At 48.0% G+C, this 22593-nt stretch overlaps 2 long non-coding RNA genes and 1 other non-coding gene across 3 annotated transcripts; 2 read left to right on the top strand and 1 right to left on the bottom strand.

Moving 5' to 3' along the window:
* Positions 1-11330: 11330 nt before the first annotated feature.
* LOC145540652 (uncharacterized) lies at positions 11331-12723 on the bottom strand. The gene is made up of 2 exons (XR_014078449.1): positions 12658-12723; positions 11331-12570 (listed from the first exon to the last, which is right to left on the bottom strand). It is a non-coding gene; the product is annotated as an uncharacterized LOC145540652 (long non-coding RNA).
* Positions 12724-12830: 107 nt separating this feature from the next.
* On the top strand, positions 12831-21163 carry LOC145540651 (uncharacterized). Its single transcript, XR_014078448.1, has 5 exons — positions 12831-13071; positions 13221-13344; positions 14703-14864; positions 15345-15392; positions 20546-21163. It is a non-coding gene; the product is annotated as an uncharacterized LOC145540651 (long non-coding RNA).
* LOC145544008 (small Cajal body-specific RNA 16) lies at positions 13379-13565 on the top strand. Its single transcript, XR_014081234.1, has one exon.
* Positions 21164-22593: the final 1430 nt, after the last annotated feature.

The raw sequence follows: 22593 nt of genomic DNA, 5'->3' as shown, positions 1-22593 counted from the left end.
CTTTTGTTAAAACTAGATTTTACAGGGAGGTGCAGACACTGGCCTAGGGGATGGTCCGGGCCCGAGGAAAGTTTGGTCAAATGAAGAATCTTTGTCAAAATTTACCCTCGGGGGCTTCCCAGGTAGTCCAATGGTTAAGACTTCATGCTCCCGATGCAGGGGATGTGGGTTTGATCCCTGGTCAGGGAACTGGATCCCACAGACCACAACTGAGAGCCCACATGCTGCAATTAAGACCTGGTGCAAATGAATAATTTTTTAAAAAGTGAAATCCATTGTTTAAAAAAAAATTACCCTCATTTAGTCATTTTAAAAAAAAGTTTATTTATTCATCTAGCCGGGTCATGTTTCTGTTGCAGCACATGGGATCTTTCGTTGCAGCCAGCAGGCTTCTCTCTAATTGTGGCGTGTGGGCTTAGCTGCCCTGCAGCACATGGAATCTTAGCTTCCGGGCCAGGGATCGAACTCATGTTCCCTGCATTGGAAGGTGGATTCTTAACTACTAAACCACCAGGGAAGTCCCCTCATTTAGTCTTTTTGAGGTTTAACTGGAATGTTCTCTAATAAAAAGATATTATATAATGAAAAGAGAAAAGTAGATATTATATCATGAAAAGAGGATGATAAGCATAATTTATTACAGGCCTAGTAGGTCCCAAGTGCTTTGCAGATGTCACCTGCTCAAACCTCTCATGTTACAAGGAGGGCATGGGTTCAGTGAGGACTGGTGCCTGCCCAGGATCCCAGGCTAGTGTCCACCTGTCGCTCACAAATGTGGGCTGCACACTCAGGCACTGTGCCAGGCACTGCGGATAGAGGGGCGAACAAGACAGTCACCACCACCCTGGGACAGACTGGCTGGCTGACAGCAGACCCCTTCTAAAAGTCAAACACACAAAAACGACGCCTTTGAAGAGAGCTCATGGGGTCCCCACCTTGGCTTGGAGGAGAGGGGAGGGGACACTGGTGGGACTGGTACTGAGAGCAGAATTACAAGGAGCATCGGGTGGAGGAAGGTGGAGGGAAAGGTCCACCGGGGGCTGGAACAGCAAGAGCAGAGGCCACACGCAGGATGGAACTAGTGGTGGTTCTGTGGTCCAAAGGCAGTGCCACCCAGCTCCAAAGTCCACTTGACCCCACTGAGGCCTCTGTGCACCAGTAACCCCAATAGAACTGGGCCTTTTGGCTGCCTCGTGTCAAATTCAGTCACTCAGTCATGTTGGACTCTTTGGAACCCCGTGGACTGCAGCACGCAGGCTTCCCTGTCCTTCACTATCTCCCGGAGTTTGCTCAAACTCCTGTCCATTGAGTCAGTGATGCCATCCTCAACTAGGACAATACCAGCACGGAACCAGGACACTTTCATTTTGCTCCTACAACAAAAACACAACTAGATGGGCCTTCTTGGTCAAGTCAGGTATTTAACCAAAACAAGTATGATGTCCAGGCCAAAAAGATAAAAAGAGGGACTATTCTTTTTAAAAAATTAGTCTAAACCAGACTTGAGACAGAGGCTTTTAGCCTGATATAATTCATACCCTCCTTCTGGGGAGAGATTAGCGTTCCTGATAAAATTCATAAGGCATTATCTGGGAAGCCAGTTATCTACCCACCCACCTGACTGTCTGGACCTTTAGCCAGTGATTCTTATTGTATTTAGCCTGATGGTGATATTTTCTTATAAAATATACCTACCTAAAAACGAGCTTCTTTTTTAAAAAAAATTGAAGCATAAGACTTCCCTGGTGGTCTAGTGGTTAAGAATCCTTCTGCCAATGCAGGGGACACGGGTTCCCAGGTCCCTGATCTGGAAAGATTCTGCATGCCGTGCGGCAACTACGCCCATGAGCCACAAGTATTGAGCCTGCTCACCCTAGAACCCGTGCTCCACAGCAAGAGAAGCCACCATGATGAGAAGCCTGCACACCGACCTAGGAAGTAGCCCCCGCTCGCCACAATTAGAGAAAGCCCTTGCGCAGCAATGAAAACCCAGTTTAGTTCAGTTCAGTTCGGTAGCTCAGTCGTATCCGACTCTTTGCAACCGCCAGGCCTCCCTGTCCATCACCAACTCCCGGAGTATACCCAAACTCATGTTCATTGAGTCGGTGATGCCACCCAACCATCTCATTATCTGTCGTCCTCTTCTTTTCCCACCTTCAATCTTTCCCAGCATCAGGATCTTTTCCAATGAGTCAGCTCTTCGCATCAGGTGGCCAAAGTATTGGAGTTTCAGCTTCAACATCAGTCCTTCCAATGATCATTCAGGACTGATCTCCTTTAGGAAATGAAGACCCAGTGCAGCCAGAAAGAAATTAATTAAAAAACTAAAAAGATAGAAAAAAATAAAATGGAGGTATAGTTGATTTACTATTGTAAGTTGTATTAATCACTGTTGTACAGCATGGTGATTTAGTTATATTTACATTCTTTTTTAAATATTTGTTTTCATTATGATTTATCACAGGATACTGAATATAGTTCTCTGTGCTATACAGGAGAATCTTGTTTATCCGTTCTATATATAAAAGCTTACATCTGCTAACCTCAACCTCCCACTCCATCCCTCCCTCAACCTGCTTCCCCTTGGCAACCACCAGTCTGTTCTCTATGTCCATGATTCTGTTTCTTTTTTTAAAATTAACGATTGACTTGGGCTTTCCTTGCTGCACTGCACGCAGGCCTGCTCTAGTTGTGGTTAGCGGGGGCTACTCTTGGTTGCAGTGCACCAGCTTCTCACTGCAGGGGCTTCTCTTGTTGCAGAGCATGGGCTCCATGTGTGGGGGCTCCTAGTAGTTGCAGCTCATGGGCTTAGTTGCCCCATAGCGTCTTCCCAGACCAGGGATTGAACCTGTGTCCCCTGCATTGGCTGGCGGATTCTTAACCACTGGGCCACCAGGGAAGCCCTGTTTCTTGTTTCATAGATACGTTCATGTGTGTCATATTTTAGATTCCACATATAATGGATATCATATGATATTTGTCTTTCTCTTTCTGACTTACTTCACTTAGTATGATTATCTCTAGTTGCAACCAAAAAATCAACTTCTGATTTGCCCTACAGGGGCCTCTCTCCTTGCCTACAAGATTGTAATAAAACTTTAACAGATACTTATAACTAAATTGTTTTAAGTCTTCTTTCACTCATCTAAAAAAAAAAAAAAAAATTAGGGACTTCCCTGGTGGTCCAGTGGCTAAGACTCTATGCTTCCAATGCAGGGGGCCCAGATTTGAAGATCCCTGGTCAGGGAGCTAGATCCCATGTTCCTTGACTGAAGATCCCACACGCTGCAACTAAGACCCGGTGCAGGCAAACAATAATCAAAATAAATAAGTACTTAAAAATTAGAATGCATAGGCTACTTATTGTGGTTGACCTGCTTGTGTCAAGTTATGCTAAGAGGCTACCGTAAATGTAGGAAGAATCAGCAAGAGGTTCAAAGAAAGCTCAGCCAAAGAAACGGTGAGACAACTATAGGGGAACATTAAAAACTAAGAGTAATTTTGCACGTGCACAATGGTGTAACCTCTGAATGGTGAAAACAGAGATGATATAAGATACTTGTGCTGGGAGGAGGGGCAGAGGGAAGCAGAGGGGAGGTGGTGAGAGCCCAGCCTGAATCCATGAGGAAGAAAGGCAGCAGGCCAGGATGAAGAAGGTGAGTCAGAAAGAGCAGCATACCTGTTATTCAGAAACAGGGAGAGGAAGGACTTCCCCGGTGGTCAGGACTTGGCACCCCCAATACAGGGAGCCTGGGTTCAAACCCTGGTCAGGGAACTAGATCCACGTGCTGCAACTAAGACCCAGAGCAGCCAAGTAAATAAATAGATATTTTAAAAAATAATAAGATAATTTTTGCAATATGCCAGGTACTGAATAAATATTTTTTAAAAAATAGGAAGAAATAGGCAGATGAGGGAATTCCCTGGTAGTCCAGTGGTTAGGACTCCACACTTTCACTGCAAAGGGTGTGAGTTCCATCCCTGGTGGGGGAACCAAGATGTCACAAGCCATGAGACGTGGTTGGAAAAGAAAAAAAGAAAGAAACAGGGAGGTAAGGGAACTTGGAAGGAGCTAAGCCAAGTGGAGAGGGCTGCGGGAAGCAGGCAACTGCTGTTCAGGGTCAGCCTTTCCAGCCTATGAATTTTTAAACTAGTGCTTTATTGAGCACTTCAGGGGAGAAAAAAAAAAAAACTAAACTAAAAAAAATACTCAGCAGTGTTGATATAAATATAACATGACCAGAGGAAGTGAGGCCTTTAATTCATTTTGACTTCTTAATATCTTCTTTTTCTTTCTCCCTATTAACTTACAAAGAGGTAATTAACTCTCAAGTAATTGGGAACAAAGACAGCACAATAGTGAAAGGGATTTTGGAAGCTTTGCCCCTAGCTCATTACAGTAATTCGTCATGACAGAAAGTGACAACCTAATAAAGTTTGCAAGTGGCCACAAATGTTGGAAATTTGACTCAGAGGGGACAGCCCACACAGGTGGAATTCTAAGGGAATTCTGTCCCGTGAGCAGGTGGCTTACATAGCTGCTGATGGAAGTCAGTTATGAAAACCCCACATCTTTGGATGAACCTAGAGCCCGTTACACAGAGTGAAGCAAGTTAGAAAGAGAAGAACAAGCATTGTACATTAACACATATATATGGAATCTAGAAAAATGGTATTGAACCTATTCGCAGGCAAAGAATGGAGAGTCAGATAAAGAAAACAGACTTGTGGACACAATGGGGGAAAAGAGTCGGGACAAATGGAGAAAAGTAGCATTGACATACATATACTACCATGTGTAAAATAGCTGGTGAGAAGTTGCTATATAACACAGGGGGTCCAGCCTGATGCTCTGTTATGACCTAGAGGGGTGGGGGGAGGGAAGGGGGGGAGGCTCAAGAGGGAGGTGATATACGTATGGGTGCCTGCATGCTAAGCCACTTTAGTAGCGTCCGTGTTCGACTCTTTGTGACCCTATGGACTGTAGCCTGCCAGGCTCCCCTGTCCATGGGATTCTCCAGGCAAGAACACTGGAGTGGGTTGCCTCCAAGAGATCTTCCCGACCCAGGGATCGAATTCGTGTCTCTCACGTCTCCTGCATCAGCAGGCATGTTCTTTACCACCCTTGCCACCTGGCAATTATGGCTGATTTGCGTTGTTCTGCGGGAGAAATCAACACAACATTACAAAGCAATTTCCCTCTAATTAAAAGAAAATTTAAATGACCCCACATCTTGGTTTTGTTAACAAGGAATTTGTTGTTGAAAGAAAACAGGAGTCCTATTTTAACTCCATACAGTAATCTCAATGTCCGACTGCCAGTGGCTGCTGTCCTAAAGCAGTGTTGTGTAACCATCACACAACTGCACAGCTGACAGGCAGAAGGGACATGTGAGCTTCCAATGACTTACTCAGCTCCACTTGAATTAAATTTGCAATAAAGACCTCCTTTTCTGCTGTAGCTGCAAAACTGATTGGAAAAAAAAAAAGTCAGAATGACTAATTGTTTTCAATGCATTCATTATGTGTATCCACGAACAACCACAACTGGCCTGTACACTTGTAACTATCATAAAGGGATGTGTTTTTTCTAGTTTTCTGGGTGGTCAAGTGAAAGTGGTGTGAAAGTGTTAGTCCCTCAGTCGTGTCTGACTCTTTGCAACCTCAAGGACTGTAGCCTGCCAGGCTTCTCTGTTCTTTGAATTTTCCAGGCAAGAATACTGGAGGGGGTAGCCATTCCCTTCTCCAGGGGGAATCTTCCAACCCAGGGATCAAACCCAGGTCTCCGGCAGTGCAGGTAAATTCTTTACTACCTGAGCCACTTTAATTGAATGATTTAAATGACACACTTCTACACTTTGTTCAAGAGACAAGTACACAGTTCCTATGAGGTGGAAACAGGCAAGAAAACGATCACAAAGCACTCGAACTCTGGTGGAAGCATTCACAAGCGACCAGGGCCCAGGATCCTTGCTGATGAGACGGGCAGGCATTCAGGTCGCCTCTGACTTCATCTACAAGGTGAGGGGCAAAGGGTGTTCATTTGTGAAGAAGGTCATTTGTCCCAGGAACTTTACTCATCACATTTAAACATTTTTCCACGTCACTCATCTCAGGACACCAAAGTTAAAGTTCAACAGAGCCAAGAGTGAAAGACTCCTCCAGCTGCCAAGGCAAAGATAACTCTCCCTGATCTGGGATCAGCTTAACAGGCAAATTTGTTAGTACAAGAACAGGAAATACATCTAAAATTAACTACTTTATTGGGGGCAGGGGAGCGGGAAAGGTCCCTAAAAGATAAGAGAACATGTGAGCTACTGACACTCATCGGAATAAAAGCCAAAGTCTCACAATTTCCTGCAAGATCCTACAAGACCTGGTCCCCAGCTCCCTGCAGTCCTGCTCATAAACCCTTCTTACCGTCCATTGTACTGGTGGCTTTGGCTGCTTCCACACTGGCTGTTCCCTCTGCCTGGGATGTTCTTCCAGGGTGTCCCGTGACCCACTCACTTCTTTTCGGATTTTGTTAAAGATCAAAGATTCAGGCCCTTCCTGAATACCCTAGTTAAAATTGCAGGGACTTCCCTAGTGGTCCTGTGGTTAAGACTCCTTCCTTCCACTGCAGGGGGCATGCATTCAGTCCCCGGCCAGGGAACTAAGATCCAACAGGCTGAGCAGTGTGGGGATGTGTGGGGAATAAATAAAAAACAAGTGAAACTGCAAACCTCACCCTCCACTCCTTCCCAGCCCAGATTTCTCCCCATTCCCCACTCCCCCTTCACAATCACATGACCCCAGGACTCTAATGATTTCACTGTCTCCCCTGCACTAGAATGTCAGCTCCCGAAGATGAGTTATCTGTCTTGCTTTCTGTCCTGGCCTCACTCAGCCAGCAGTGAATGTTCCACATTTGTTCAATCCATCAGAAAACTGTCACCAGGTTCATAAACCAGAGAACATGTAGTACTCTACTTAAAATTACACTTTCAGAGTTGTAACTTTTTTTTTCCAGATCAACAGCATTTTTCCAGCAGACAGTAATCAGCCATCTGAACCACGCTGGCTCTGTACAAACTTCTTCCGGTCTTGATTTGTACCTTTTAGTGTCAAATATGAGCAATGTTCTGGCCAGAGATACTTCTAAACCCTTAACACCCTGTCTGGGACTTCAAATTCTGGTATGTGTTGCACTGGATTCCTCATCAAAGAAAATCTTTCATGCTGAGTAGAACCACCTGCTGTCACCGGGAGTGACTCTCGCCAGAAAGCTTCATTGCAATGTGCTCTGATCCCCAAGAGCCAGGTGTTCAGCTGGCCCACGACATGACAAATGCTTCCCGGGGACTCTGTGCAGCTGGGACACCCTGGCAGATTTCTAAGAAAGAGCCCAACCACACAGGTTAGTCTTCTGCATAACTTTCTGGTAAAATAAAATCTTGACTAAATTCCAAAAAAAATAAAAAAAACCCCACCAACGCCAAAAATAAAGTAAATAAATAAACAAAACAAAGAAACCCCCACAGAATCCAAAAAAACTCTATACCAAATTACAAAAGAGAGTACAGTCTGGTGTATGATTTCACCCTCTAGTGGACAAAGAAAGAAGCTCAAAATCTTGACTTGATAGAACCACTCTTTAGCTCGTTTTTTATTGTTTTCTGCTACAGTCCTTTTGGGTCCCAGGGCCATTTTTAACATAAGAAAAATGACTTCTTGGAGACCACATGTTTAATTATGCATTGCTACTATTATTCGATCCCTGGGTCAGGAAGATCCCTTGGAGAAGGAAAAAGGCAATCCACTCCAGTATTCTGGCCTGGGAAATCCCATGGGCAGAGGAGCCTGGTGGGCTACAGTCCATGGGGCTGCAAAAGAGACATGTCTTAACGACTAAACAACAACTATTAAAGTAGCATCTTTTTTGAAAGACTGGAGTCCTGCCTACTTCAACCCTCTTACATAATCCAGAGGAACAAACATCATAAATGGTAAGGCTCATCCATAGGACGCAGCAACTTATTATATATACATACATGCATTCTTTGGGGAAAATAAGCGTGCTGTCACCACACCTTGACCAGCAGAGGCCAACTCCACAAAGGGGCTGTAACGGAGTGATCAGGAGACAGCAGGGGGACATTCCAGGAGCCACACGCGGGTGTGCCGTCAGCCACACGAAGTGTTCTCCACGAAGTTTCCCTCCACCACCCACTCAGGTGCCCAGCACACTCATCGTGTAGGAGAACTAATGAAGACTGATGTCATGGGAATCCCTTGGCAGTCCAGTGGTTAGGACTCGGCACTTTTGATCTTGGGTGGCCTCAGCCGGCAGCGGCTTGAAACAGGGTTTCAATTCCCAGCCAGAGATTGAAGTCAGGCCACAGAAGTGAGAGCACTGAATCCTAGCCACTAGACCACCAGGAGGACTTCCGTGATGGCTCAGATGGTAAAGATTTGCCTGCAATGCAGGAGACTGGGGTTCAATCCCTGGGTCAGGAAGATCCCCTGGAGAAGGGGATGGCTACCCACTCCAATATTCTTCCATGGAGAGGGGCCTGGCGGGCTACAGTCCATGGGGTCACAAAGAGTCAGACACGACTGAGCAACTAACACACACACACACACACACACACACACAGACCACAAGGAACCAGTGGGCTAGTGACAAGGCCCTGGCCTGTACGGCTTTGCAGAAATAAATTCCCACAAAGACAGAAAGAAAGTAATGAAACTGGAAAGTATTTATTAGGAGGAAAAAGAGTACAAGTGGATGGCCACACTGGCGGGCTCAGAGAGGGAGAGTTGCGCCCTTGTGGTAGTTTGAATCACTTTTATGCAGCATTTCTTCCAGGTTTCCTTTGGCCAATCATCATGCTTTGCCTGGCGTGTATTTGGCATATCTCAGGGTCCTCCCATGAGTGTGCATCTCTCAACCAAGATGGATTCTAGCAAATAAGCCCATGGGTAGGTTGGCATCACTTACTGTGGGGAAGCGCCCTTCTCCCTTTTTGACCTCTAAGGAGCCTTTCTGCGTATGTGTAGTCAGGGAGGTCTCCTTGACTTCAAGAATGAGGAATATGTGGTCTTTTATCTCTTATCGGGGACAGGGCCCAGCCTCCTCTCTTGCTCCTGCTGTTACAGAGCTTCTGTCCACAGGGAACGAATTCCAGCTGCTCACCCTGGGGCCTATCTATCTCCTGTCTCACTCTCACTGCCAGGATCCAGATTCGATCCCTGGTGAGGGAACTAAGATCCTGCAAGCCACATGACACGGTTAAAAAGGAAAAGAAAAAATGAAGACTGTTGTTTTGAGGTGCAGTCATAGACAAAGCAGAGAAGGCGATGGCAACCCACTCCAGTGTTCTTGCCTGGAGAATCCCAGGGACGGGAGAGCCTGGTGGGCTGCCGTCTATGGGGTTGCACAGAGTCGGACATGACTGAAGCAACTTAGCAGCAGCAGCAGCAGCACAGACCAAGGCTGAAGTTTCAGTGTTAAGAACCCACATCCAGGGGCTTCCCTGGTGGCACAGTGGTAAAAAAAATCTGCCTGTCAATACAGCAGACACAGGTTCCATCCCCAGTCTGGGATGGAACTAAGCCCATGGGCCACAACTATTGGGCCTGTGCTCTAGAGCCTTGGAATCATAATTACGGAGCCCAAGAACCACAGCTACTGAAGCCCATGTGCCTAGAGCCTGTGCTCTGCAACAAGAGAAGCCACCAGTGAGAAGCCCACGAACCGTAACAAAGATTAGACCCCGCTCACCGCAACTAGAGAAAAGCCTGCACGGCAACAAAGACCCAGAATAGTAAAAAATAAATATAAATAAATAAAATTATATATTAAAAAAAGAACCCACATCCAGGTAGCATCTCAGCAGATGGAAATAGGACAGGACACAAAGATGTGTTTGTTTAATCTCCAGTGCTCTAGAGACTGTTCCACTGGAGACCCTCCGTCCTGTCTCACTGGGAATAGTGCAGAATGATCTGGACAGTCACGTGTCACTAGTAGTTCCCGGGAACCCTATTCCCCTGTAGCGTTTCTAGCATTGGGTTTCATGCAAACCTTTCCCCTAAACCATAACTTGCCCCAAGGCCGGGGTGTGTGTCTGACTCTATGGAGGGCTCCCCTTCACTCTGAGATCCAGGATCTAAGAGCTGCAAGAGTCCTGGGGGTGTCCCATGGTGACACCCTCTGCTCTCTGGGCTGTGAAAGTGTTAGTCGCTCAGTCCTGTCCGACTCTTTATGCGACCCCATGGGCTGTAGCCTGCCAGGCTCCTCTGTCCACGGGATTCTCCAGGCAAGAATACTGGAGTGGGTAGCTGTTCGCTTCTCCAGGGATCTTCCCAGCCCAGGGATTGACCCTGGGTCTCCTGCCTTGCAGACAGATCCTTTACTGTCTCAGCTACCTGCAGCCCACAGAGGTTATGGGAAACCTCTGGAACCAGGCCAGCTCCGGGACTCGCGGGGCTGTCTCGGTTCCCCCAGAGCATCTCCTACTTTATCTAGTTTTTCTTTTTTCCATACATTCATATTTTTTTTTATTATTCTTTTAAAATTTGGTTTTAAATATGTTTAAGGTTTAACAATTGTTTAAAGTTTTTACTTTCTAGTAAGAGAACATTATCTGATGAATACCCTAACGGCAAACCATTGAAAAAATGTTTTAGTTGCATTTGGGGCAGAGGGGTAAGAATTATCTTCAAAGTATCCTAGTTTTCTTCCTAAGAAGGTCAGAGGTACACTGGTTCGTATTACTGAGACATCCATTAGGTGATCTAAGTTGCTTTTCCTTCAGCAGGGGCTTTATTTGTCAGAAGGGTACGATGCCTAGAGAAAACAAACAAAGAGGCCCCAAAAGATAAAATAAAAGAAGGGCTTTATGCTCGACCTCCAAATTTGGCTGACAATTTACTGATGAGATTCATAACCGTTGGGTTGCTTTCGACATCTTTGCCGGGTTCTGGGACACATCCCGGAAGGTCACAGTAACTTTTGGATCCTGCATGGCTGCAAGAAAATCTCTGGATCACTAAAAATTCCATTGAGCCCAGGCATTCCTGCTATTCTAGGCATACTCCCTCCCATCCCAGGCGTTTCTCCAGGAAAATTACCAGGCGCCCCCACCAGGAAAGCCACCACGGAAAGAGCCACACTGAGCTCCTGATCGTCATCTGGCTTCTCCCTCCCTCTGGCCTCTCTCTCGTTCTTCACCAACAGCTCTCATTTTCAGATTTTTTGCTTCTCGCCATCTTACTAGATATGAATGGCATCTCATTGTGGTTTTGATGTGTATTCCCCTGATGACTAACAATGCTGACCACCCTTTTTTAACAAAAACTATTTATTTACTTATTTTTGGCTGTGCTGGATCTTTGTTGTGGCATACAGCTTTCTCTAGCTGCAGCAAGCGGGGGCTATTCTTCCTTGCAGTGCACAGGCTTCTCATTGTGGTGGCTTCTCTTGTCGTGCAGCACGGGCCCCTGAGCGCCCGGGCTTCCTTAGTTGTGGCATAAGGGCTCTAGAGCGCAGGCTCAGTAGTTGCGGCACACAGGCTTAGTTGCTCTGAGGCACATGGGATCTTCCTGGACCGGGGATTGAATCCGTGTCTCTGGCATTGGCAGGTGGATTTCCAACCACTGGACCACCAGGGAAGTCCCAACGTTGACCATCTTTTCACGTGACTATCAGCCATTTGTATGTCTTCTTTGGAGATAAGTTTGAATTATTTGTCCATTTCTAAATGGTTGGTGTTTTTTTTTTTTTTTTGTCTCTTTGTTGTTGGGTTTTAAAAAGTTTATCTGTATTAACTACTGGATTTCTGAAAAATATTGCATCTAAAAACAGAGGTTTACTGCTAAATGAAGGCTGGGACCTGCTGCAGCCTTTTTACATCACGTACAGAGAAACAGAGGCCCATGAGGTTAAACCACGTGGTAAGCAGTGAAACAGAGTCTGTCTGACAGCTTGCCTCACCTCCTCCCAGGTCATTCAGCACCTGGAGTGGGCAGTACCCAGGTGGGGGCTCTGTGAGGAGCTACACGTTCAAAAACAAACCCTGTCCTTCAAGATTTGCGGGAAGATGCGGCTGGCGGAGCTAGCAGTTGAGGGAGCCCGGTGAGAAGTTCCCTGTAATTGAGGAAGGGAGAGAGCGGTGGCAAACAAGGCTAGATTCTGAAGGCTTCGAACGCCAGTAAGTTGGGGGTTTTAGCCTGGAGACCCCAAGTCACAAATTCAAGCACCTTCCTGGGACCGCAGGTGCTATACATGTGAACAACCGGTGTAAAGCAGTAGGGAGTGGAGGCGGCCTGTGGCTAACCAGAGTGCCTGCGCTGCGTAAAGGCAGATTCCAAGATTGCTGCTTACAGCATATTCGGAGTGACGTCAGTTTGGGGGGTTCCAGGTAGGTTTAGGGGGGAGACGCAGGGTCCTGAGGCCGATGGTCTGGGAAGAGGCTCCTGTGCTGTTGAACCTGCCCAGTTGTGGGCACAGAGAGGGCCGATGGCTTCCTGGCTGGGCAAACTTGGGAGAGTAATTCACCTTCTCCGCAGGATGGCTCTTTTCACCTGGAGGAAAACAGGAGCGATCATTGTACCTGTCCCCTGCCTCGGGATGCAGCTCCGCTCCGGAAACCTAGTTGGCGTCCTGCTTACCTTGCTCGAGGGCCCTCCGCTCCAGGCTAGGGCGCTCCTCTCCATTAACATCTCGAGGCTGCGGCCCCTTTAAGACGGCCATGGAGGACCCAGTTTCAGAGCTAAGGGAGATCTTCTAGCTGCCGTCTCTGTGGTAAGCCGTCACTTACGGCCGGAAGTGCGTGTTCGGACCTGCTTTTGAGTCTAGATTGGGAAGGGAGGGCCGTCATGTGTTCTCTCGTGTCGGAGGGGCCTGTGCTCTCTCGCTCCCACCCGCTGGCGGAACCCCAAACCCTCAGAATGACGCTGGTCCGCGGCACCAGTTCCCGTCCTGGGGCGCTGACGAAGCTCCCGGCACCCGGACTGCAGGAATCATTCCCAGCATAGAAATTGGGCCTTGGACGGAAGAGGTCAAACGCAGGCACCAGGATCGGGGTGAGGGGCTACAGTAGGAGGCGCTGCACCCCTTAGAAAAGCCTTGGATCTCAGGCTGGAAGGCCAGCATGAGTTTTGGGGGGGAGGGGGGTGTAAACATCCAAGAAACGTATCCTCCTAGAGCACGTGGTAGTCATCTCTTTCCCCAGGGTTTTATCAGAAGATGAGAGCCCTCTGGCCCCCGGCGATTGGATGAAGACATTGCAATCTTTGCGGCTCCTCTGCGGGTGAGCGTAGAGCACTTTCGGAGTGACGTCAGTTTGGGGGATCCAGGTAGGTCAAGGGTGGGGACGCAGTGTCGAGGCTGATGGTCTGGGGAGAGGCTCCTGTGTTGTTGAACCTGCCCAGTTGTGGGTGCAACCTTGTACCAGGCAGCCCGACCCTGACCTAAAGTAAATTCCTAGGAGAACTTTTTCCTGGGCTTTGAATTTGCAGTAACAGGTGTGAACATTCTAGCAGCAGTTTGATGATCATGTATGATACTGCAAACAGAACGTTCGCTGAAAGAAGAAAGCCTATAAACAGTGTTGATGTATATTTGTTTTATTCAATATTTTATGATACCTTGGCCAGGTACCATGCTAAGTGTGAGGGACACAGAGATGTTACAGACCTTGTTCTCAGGAAACTACAGCCTGTTTGGGGAGATAACCCTAAAGAGAGTATAATTCAAGCTGATATTAATGCTCTGAAGGAAAGCACAGTCTTACAAGAATGTGTGTCTCAAAGAACCTGATGGAGACTGGAAGGCTTTCCTGAGGATGAGACCGTTGAGTGGGCTCTGAAGGATGTGTAGGAGTTTGGTGGGAAGGCCAAGGGCAGCATGTGCAAAGGTCCAGTGGCCTAGCTAGTATGGCTAGTGGAGGAACTGGGAAAAGGCCACTGTAGCCCAGAACGTAAAGTGGAAAAGGTGTGAAAAGAAGCTGAAAAGGTGGGGAAGGGACAGGCCACACAGGGCCTGCGGCTCATTTGAGGATTTGGGGCTTTGTCCTAAGAATAATAGGAGGTCAGTGTGGGTTTTAAACAAGATAATGTGCTAAAAACTGTTATGTCAAAAAGAGCCCTGTGTACAGAGCAGCAGTCAAGCAGAACTCTGTGATGCTGGAAATGGTCTGTATCTGTGCTGTTCAGTAGGGTGGCCACAATCCTGGAGTGAAATTTTGTTTTATTTATTTATTTTTTTGGCTGTACGGGGTCTTTGTTGTAGCACATGGGCTTAGTTGGTCCATGGCATGTGGGACTCTTCTTGGACCAAGGATCGAGCCTGTGTCCCCTGCATTGGCAGGCGGATTCTTAACCACTGGACCACCAGGGAAGTCCCTGAAATTTTAATTTAAATGTAAATGGCTGTGTGTACCTAGTGGCTACTGCGTGGGACAGTGCAGGTCTAAGAAGTTACTGGAAGGACAGTGCCACCCTTACTGGAATCGTGACACCCAAGCCCTTTCACCTCCTGGACAGAGGCTGAGACGAGTTCCACCTGGAGAGAACCCTCCTGTTGGTCTTTCCTGGGGATCTCACACAGTAACTACTAGTGGAACTGCTTTTCATTTTTATTTCCTTGGTGTGGTTCAGCCTACTCCATGAAGCATCATTCCTCCTCCTCCTGTCTTTGCCTGTTTTGTTGTCAGCACACTGATGGAGAAGCGATCCTTCAACACACTGAAGTACCTGCAGCGGTCAAAGTGTTACCTCTCTGCTTTGGAGGGAATGTCAAGAAAAGCGTGGTCCCTGATGTGCTGGGGTGTGGGGTGCAGAGAGGTAGACAGCAGGAAGTGCCACACCCCAGGAAGGTGAGTTTCCAGTGGGACCCAACAGGATGTAACCCTGTGAGGAAGTGAAGGCCGTTTCCAGCTGATGAAATGTGACAGAAGGTGGGAAGAGTGAAAGTGAGAGGATTGGGGAGCTCAAGAGTTGGGGCCAAACTGGGGGACTGCACAGTGAGAGAGAATGGGAGGACAATGTAGGAATAGACGGGCTGGTATTGAGTTGCGGGGGGCTTTGTCAGAGGGCGGTTTACTGTGCCTGGTATGGGCAAGTTTCTGAGGGCCCCACGTGGTGGTGGGTGGATGCCCGGGTGAGCTTGGGGTGGTGGTGGGGGGGTTGTTGTTAGGAAGTCACTGAGATGGAGCCTGTAGACCTGGAAGGAGGGGGGCCGCTGGGTTGCTGCAGGGTGGGCACCAGCCACATCGTGTTCTGGGTGGAAGGTAGATTTTAGGTTTTGAAGTGTGTTTTATTGTGTTAAAACAGTTTTAAATTCTCTGAATATTCAGACTTGCTGAAGCTGAACGAAGAACTGATGCACTGTACTTTCTTTGCAGGTGAGTTCACTGGGAGATGGGTGTGCTTGCCGAGTGAAAACCTGCTGAGCTTGTTTCTGCCTGGTTCTCTCTGTGCCTGAAATATAGTAGTTGTGTTTTAGCACTTTCTGAGTTTGTTTGATTTCATTCTTATCTACATAATTTCTGGATGCTGACTGCTTAAGATCCTGTTTTGTATGAATATAAATGAAAGGAGTCAGACCCCAAGGAGACTTTTCATACATGTCATGGCTTTTGCACTCAGTGACCACCTGCTGAGTGTGTGCCCTTGGCCTCCAGGGGGCACAGTGGGCAGTTCAGTTTCTGACCAGAGTAACTCAAGGTCACATCCCTCCGGGCTGCTGGTGCCCTGGACCTGTGACTTAGTCCCTGAGCACCCTACTCTGACCCAGGCTTCTCAGTGGGTGAGGGACCCCCACCCCCAGCACACACCCAGGGCGCGTGCACATCGCAGGGCCTGGGGGCTTTGTGTTACAGAGGTGGGGGCTCTGCTCGCACTGGATGGGGCCATACTTCCCAGCAGAGATTCTCCCAAGTCCCAGTGTCTTTGAATATATCTCCCTCTGTTGATGTGGAGAAGGAAAACCAGCCTGTGTTTTGAGCTGTGATGGTGGTAGTGCCATCATCAGACTCTCAGGCCATCTTTCTGTTGTGGTCGTAAGTTTTTTGCATTATAGGAAGGTCCCCAGTCCAGGCCAAGCTATAATCTGTGGCTTGGTGTCAGTGCTTGTGCATCTGACTCCCAGTTCAGGCAAACACTCGTGATGCACACGTTGTTATGTGAGTTCTAGAGAGTTAACTTGGCATTCAAGGCCCTCCAGAAGCTGCTCCACTGGCCTTGTCAAGCCTACCTCCTGTGTCATCACCTCTGTCCCCATACGACTTGCAGAAGTCACGATCCAGAGGAGACAAGCCCAGGAGTGCTTGGCGGGCTGCCTGATGCTTAGCTGGGTGATTTCCGTTCATCTCTTCCAGTGTAGTGGTTCAGAGAGGCCCAGGAGAACCTGGCAAAGCCCTGCCACCTCTCTGAGTGGCCCTGTCTGCCCTCACTCCGAAGTCAGGGGGCTTGAGCAGTCCCAGAGTTCAGCAGACAAAGGCTGCCTTTCGAACCCACCCATCAGGACTCTTGCCCTTGGGGTCCCTGAGGTCCCTGAGTTTGAATGCTGCAATGTCATGGGCAGTGTGCCCCTTTGTACCTGACATCCCCCGCACACCTCCTTTGCGGGGAGGAGAGCATCCTGCCGTGGCTTGACGGCTGTACCTTGGCCCGCTGCCGTGTCCCCTCTTCCTCACGGCAGGGGAGTACTTTGGACAGGCCAAGTTTCCTGTGGCCGATCTCATCTCATCCCCACAGCAGTCATATGAAGCGGGGACCCTGACTGTCATCTCCACTGTGCAGATGAGAGAACTGAGGCCTTGAGGTTAGGGATACAGAACTTCCAGAGGCGGACCCTAAACCCAGAGTGGACGCTCTTTATACACCCAAAGCCCACTCCAGAGACGTAGTCCATGCAGGGCTGCCAAGTTTAGCAAATCAAAACAGGCTGCCCAAGTTAAGTTTGAATTCCAGATAAATGAAATTTTTTTTTTTTAGTATATCCTAAATATTGCATGGGATATACCAAGACTTTAAAAATTTCTGTTGTTGGTTTGGAATTCAGATTTCACCAGGTATTCTGTATTTTATCTGGCAACCCTAACTAAGGCAAAAGCCTCTGCACAGCCCTGTGAGAGGAAGTGGGTGTGGGGCTGGGAAGGTACCACCAGCGTAACAGGATGTACAGAGCAAGGGCCGGGAAGTTCTGAGTCCGCGGGAGTGGAAACTTCTTGGAAAACAGGCCTTTCAGTCCCCAGGGCCATTCACCAAGTCTCCAAAGCAAAGATGGGGCAGAGTGTGGCCTGCAGTTCCTGAAGAATTGCTCCCACGTGCAGAGAAGGTGGCCTCGGGGATGGTGAGGGGAGAGTGGGGGCAGAGGAGCCCAGGTGTGTTGGGTTAGTTTGCGGCCCCTTATGGTCCATTGTGTAGTGTGGGCTTCAAGGAGTCAGCCTGGGGCTCTGCAGCCATGGCAGCTGGCAGGACACACCGAGGAGCTGGGGCCAGAACAGAGTCCCATGGTGGCCCTGAGGACTCTTGACAGTACTGCATGTAATGCAAGCCACACAAAAAATTTTAGGTTGGTGATAGTCATGTTAAAAAAGTGAAATGTGAAATTACTTGTAATAATGTATTTAACTCAGTATGTCAAAAATGGGCTTCCCAGTTGGCGCTAGTGGTAAAGAACGTGCTTGCCAATGCAGGAAACATAGAGCAGGACAGAGATTGGGTTCGATCCCTGGGTCAGGAAGATCCCCTGGAGGCGAGCATGGCAACCCAGTCCAGTATTCTTGCCTGGGGAATTCTATAGACAAAGGAACCTGGTGGGCTACAGTCCATGGGGTTGCAAAGAGTTGGACACGACTGAAGCTACTTAGCAAGCACGTGCATGCATGTGCCACAAATAGTTTCAATGTGCAATCGTACGAAAATTATCAATGAGACATTTTACTTTTTTAAAAAACTGGATCTTCAGAACCCAGTGTGTATTTTACACTCATGGCTTGTCTAGGTTTGCCCCAGTCCCATTCTGAGTCTCAGTGGTCACGTGTGGCTGCCACCACGGAAGGGGCCTGTCTGAGACCTGCAGGCGAGTCAAGCCTTTGCCCTGATTCTTCAGATGTCCAGGGACGGAGGGAGTGAGATCATACTGTGGAGGCTGGCTTTCCCGTCTTTGATGTCATCTGATCTTCAGCGTGACCTCAGGGCCTAGGTATTACTGTGCTGCTCTTTTAGAGGCTTAGGCTTGCTCGAGGTCACTGGACAAATGCTAGTGGGCGTCCCCAACTGCCTGACTGCCATCACGGTCTGCAGGGATCTGGGATGCCTTCAAGGTCATTCCAGGGGCAGGACTTACAACCAGCCATTGCTCCCCCCTCCTACCCTCTGGTCAGCTCGCTCAGGGTTCTGGCTGCCAGGAAAGCTGGCCAGTTCCAGTCGAGGCCAGCCCTGCCCTCCTAGTCAGCCTCCCCAGGTTGTTCTCCGGGATGAGACATGATCCTGGCTGAAAATGTATCTGGAGTCTGAAAGGAGATCAGCTCCATCCTGCTTTTTGTGAAAGGAGCCATTGGGGACCGAGGCCCCCAAGTGCCCAATCTAAGCCCTTGCCAAAGAGGTAGGGGCAGCCCCACAGCCCACCCACCTCGTGCTCACAAGTGTCCCAGGGACAGCTGGTGCGTCACTATTAAACCTACTCATTTCACTGAATATTCATTGGAAGGACTGATGCTGAAGCTGAAACTCCAATACTTTGGCCACCTGATTCAAAGAACTGATTCATTGGAAAAGACCCTGATGCTGGGAAAGATTGAAAGCGGGAGGAGAAGAGGATGACAGAGGATGAGATGGTTGGATGGCATCACTGACTCAATGAACGTGAGTTTGAGTATACTCCAGGAGTTGGTGATGGACAGGGAGGCCTGGCGTGCTGCAGACCATGGGGTCTCAGAGTTGGACACGACTGAGCGACTGAACTGAACTGAACTGATGCTGTAACCAAGACCTGGTGCCGCCAAATAAGTAAACAAAAAATAAATATTCTGTCGCCAGGCACCACTGACAAGAGATACAGCTTTTGAAGGGTCTGGGGTATGGCCTGGGATCCGGATCTTTCGACATTGCATGGGTCATTCTAACGCCCTGGATCGAGGCACTCGCTGTCCTGCAGGTGTGAACAGAGAATCCCCTGTCTCCAGAAATTGCCCAAGACTTGCAAATAGGCCAGGAGACACTGGGCGGGCCAGGTGCAGCCCGTCCCCAGGGGTTGCCTGGACCTTTGTCCTTCTTTTGAAGAGGCTGTTCTACAGCTCAGATGGGGGAGAAATTGGGCTGTAGAAAATGGAAACAGTTCCTGTCCACAATGATTCAAATGGATCTCATCCCACACGGATATGATTGGCTTCTGTCATCTGGAAAAGACGACCTCAAACATTACCTTTTATTGCCTCATTGACCAGTTCTGTTAGCAAATTCGGTCTGGTGTTCCAGATTGCCTGTCTACATGGCTGATTTTCAGATTTTCCTTTCAGCTGGTCTTAACATCTTATCAGGCTTCTCTGGTGGCTCAGACAGTAAAGCGTCTGCCTACAATGTGGGAGATCCGGGTTCAATCCCTGGGTCGGGAAGATCCTCTGGAGAAGGAAATGGCAGCCCACTCCAGTACTCCTGCCTGGAAAATCCCATGGACGGAGGAGCGTGGTAGGCTGCAGTCCATGGGGTCGCAAAGAGTCAGACACGATTGAGCGACTTCACTTTAACATCTTATCAGCTCCCTCATTAATTAATGAGCTGGAAACAATGACTTATATATGTCCATATTATGGGTGAAAGTGCTGTGTTCAACTTTTGAAAACTGTAATTTAGCCCCTCTCGGGGAGTGGGGTGTGCCTTTCTGCTCCCGCAGCCTCTACGGGCCCTCCTGCTGTGTCCACCGCCTGGTGCTGTCTATACCTCCTCATCTCCCCAGCTAGACGTAGATGTAGTCACAGAAAGTTGTTTATAGTTGTTGTTGTTGTTGTTTAGTCACTAAGTCATGTTCAGCTCTTTTGCAACCCCATGGTCTGTAGCCCACAAGGCTCCTCTGTCCATGGGATTTCCCAGGCAAGAAGACTGAAGTGGGTTGCCATTTCCTTTTCTAGGGGATCTTCCCGACCCAGGAATTGAACCTGTGTCTCCTGCTTCAGCAAGCAGATGCTTTACCACTTTTGGCCACAACCTGCAGCCATGTGGGATCCTTGTTCCCCAACCAGGGCTTGAACCCAGGCTCCCTTCATTGGAAGAGTAGAGTTGTAACCACTGGACCACCAGGGAATTTTGTCTTCCACATGGAGTTAGATCCCTTTTTCCATTCTTGATACTGGTTTTTACCTTTTTTCTTGGCTTAAGTTTTTCAAAGAAAAAACTTGTTTTGTTGATGCTCTCTATATTCTATTTCATGAGTTTTTGCATTCGCCTTTGTTATTTCTTTTATCTCACTTTCTTAAGCTTTACTTTGCTTCTTTTTTTCCTGGCTCCTTCCATTGCCTGCTTGACTCATATTTTTCACCTTTCTTATTTTTAGGGATTTCCGGCACCCTTTAAGTACCTTGTTAGCTGCATCTCCCGTGTCTCGATGTCCTGTTGGACACCTCCTACACGCTGCTTCAGACTTTCATGGCCCCTCTCCAGCTGCTGCCAGCACTTCTGCCAGCACCACCCCCCGGAGCGGGCATCCAGATTTGAGAACACCAGGGCTGCACACTCCTTAAATCACAGCCGTGGAGATCACAGCACCACTTCTACAGCATCCTATTGTCAAAACAAGTCACGGGGTCAGCCAGATTCAAGAGAAAGGGAAATAGACCCGACCTCTTGTCAGAGAGTGACAAATAATTTTCTGTTCTTTTCCATCTGCCATCACAATGACTATATGGCCTATTTAGTCTATCTATATAAAGTTCAAAACAGACAAGCCGAATCTACAGGAATAGATATGTGAATAGTGGTTGCTTCTGGGGGCTGGGGCTGGACTGAAAAAGTACAAGGGGATTTTCTCGGGCGCTGGCAAGACTACAGTGATGGGGGGTGTCAGTTACATGGGTGTATATATATTTGTCAAAACTCATCAAACTGGACACTTAAGAGCTGTGTGTTTTAGTGTACAAAATTATACCTGAATAAAGAAACAGCCAACAACAAATGCTACAGAGTTGTCTGAGTTGTTCTGCTCTCCACTCAACACAACACACACACACGCATTCACACCAGAGCCAGAGACAAAGGCTTGGGAAGTAATCTTATTTGGGAAGTAATCCCAGTGGGCAAGGGTGAGGGATGTGGAGAACAGGAGAGGAGGTCAAAACCAATTCAAGACGCATCATCAGTTTTAACCACTGCTGGTGGTGACTGGCGTCTGGTTTGCCAGGACCTTCTCAGGAGCCTTATGAAATGCATCTCAGAACTGTCTGCCCGGGAGGACAGACAGGAAGCACTGTTTCACTGGCTTGTGTCTCCCATGGGTCCAAGTTGACTTCTTGACATTAACTCACTGGTACTTCTGTTCTGGGTTGTACTCAGGTGTGACAGCCAGCTCCAAGATGGCTCCGATCACTCTTGCTCCTGTATTCACAGCTCTGGGTGGTGCCTGTGTGTTCCAGCACTTGTGGACACAGCACCACATATCTGCCATCAGTCTGGTGCACCTCCCAAATCCTGGAAGACAGCACAGCTATGCTGCGGGAGGTTACTCCTCATCAGGTGGCTTCCATGAACCTCTGAGGAGTCAGCCTCCTGCTCTGTGAGTTCAGATGCTTTCAGATGATGGAGGATCTGCTGAGACTAATGGACCTGATACTGTCTATCATCTGCACATTATCACATCTTCGCCTCCAGGAGTTGGGAGTGGAAATTTATTGAGACAGAAGGGAACTTTCTGGGGGGAGGTAATACCACTATATGGATGTAATCACGCCATAGAGTGATAGAGGTTTGGTTAAACAATGTACAAATTTGTCAAGACACAGTGAGTGTGCACTTCAGATCTGGGCATTTCATTGTGTGTAAATTTTATCTCAAAAGTAAAAAAATATAAAGAAATAGCTCTAGCTAATGATACGAATGCTGAGTTCTTCAGGGGAAGTGTACAGATAACAGCAATTTACCTGGCAATGCATCAGAAATTAAGATGCGCGGGCTGCCTCAGGCAAGTCACTGAACCTTTCTGTTTCAGGCTGAGTCTCTCCATGTGTGCTGGGGGTTGAGTTGGGCCCACCTTGAAGGTAGGGTTAAATGGAACTGGTTTGTAAAACAGTTTGTGCCTGGTACAAATGCATTCTTGATAAACAATTTTTATTCCTCTATGTAGGTAGGTAAAATACTTGCCCAATACTTGCTGATTTTGGTCTGGAGCACAATTCAGGACAATGACTGTAGGGATTTGAACTGAGAAGACGTCTCATCAAGAACTGTATTTCTGATGTAGTTATTCAGAGATCCTCTACGTCCACCATTTCTCAGCTTCTTTGATCCTCAGTGGAGCTTGAAAAGAAAACCTACCCCATCTCACCGTGTGTTACGACACGTCGAATTCTTCACCATGTTTGGTCTCCCGTCTTTCTTTCAGAACAGCAG

This window comes from Giraffa tippelskirchi, chromosome 3, assembly GCF_054371585.1.
Source record: "Giraffa tippelskirchi isolate mGirTip1 chromosome 3, T2T-mGirTip1v1.2.pri, whole genome shotgun sequence".
Classification (NCBI taxonomy): Eukaryota; Metazoa; Chordata; class Mammalia; order Artiodactyla; family Giraffidae; genus Giraffa; species Giraffa tippelskirchi.
The sequence above is the reverse complement of the archived record's forward strand: the minus strand, read 5'-3'. Positions and strand labels throughout refer to the sequence as shown.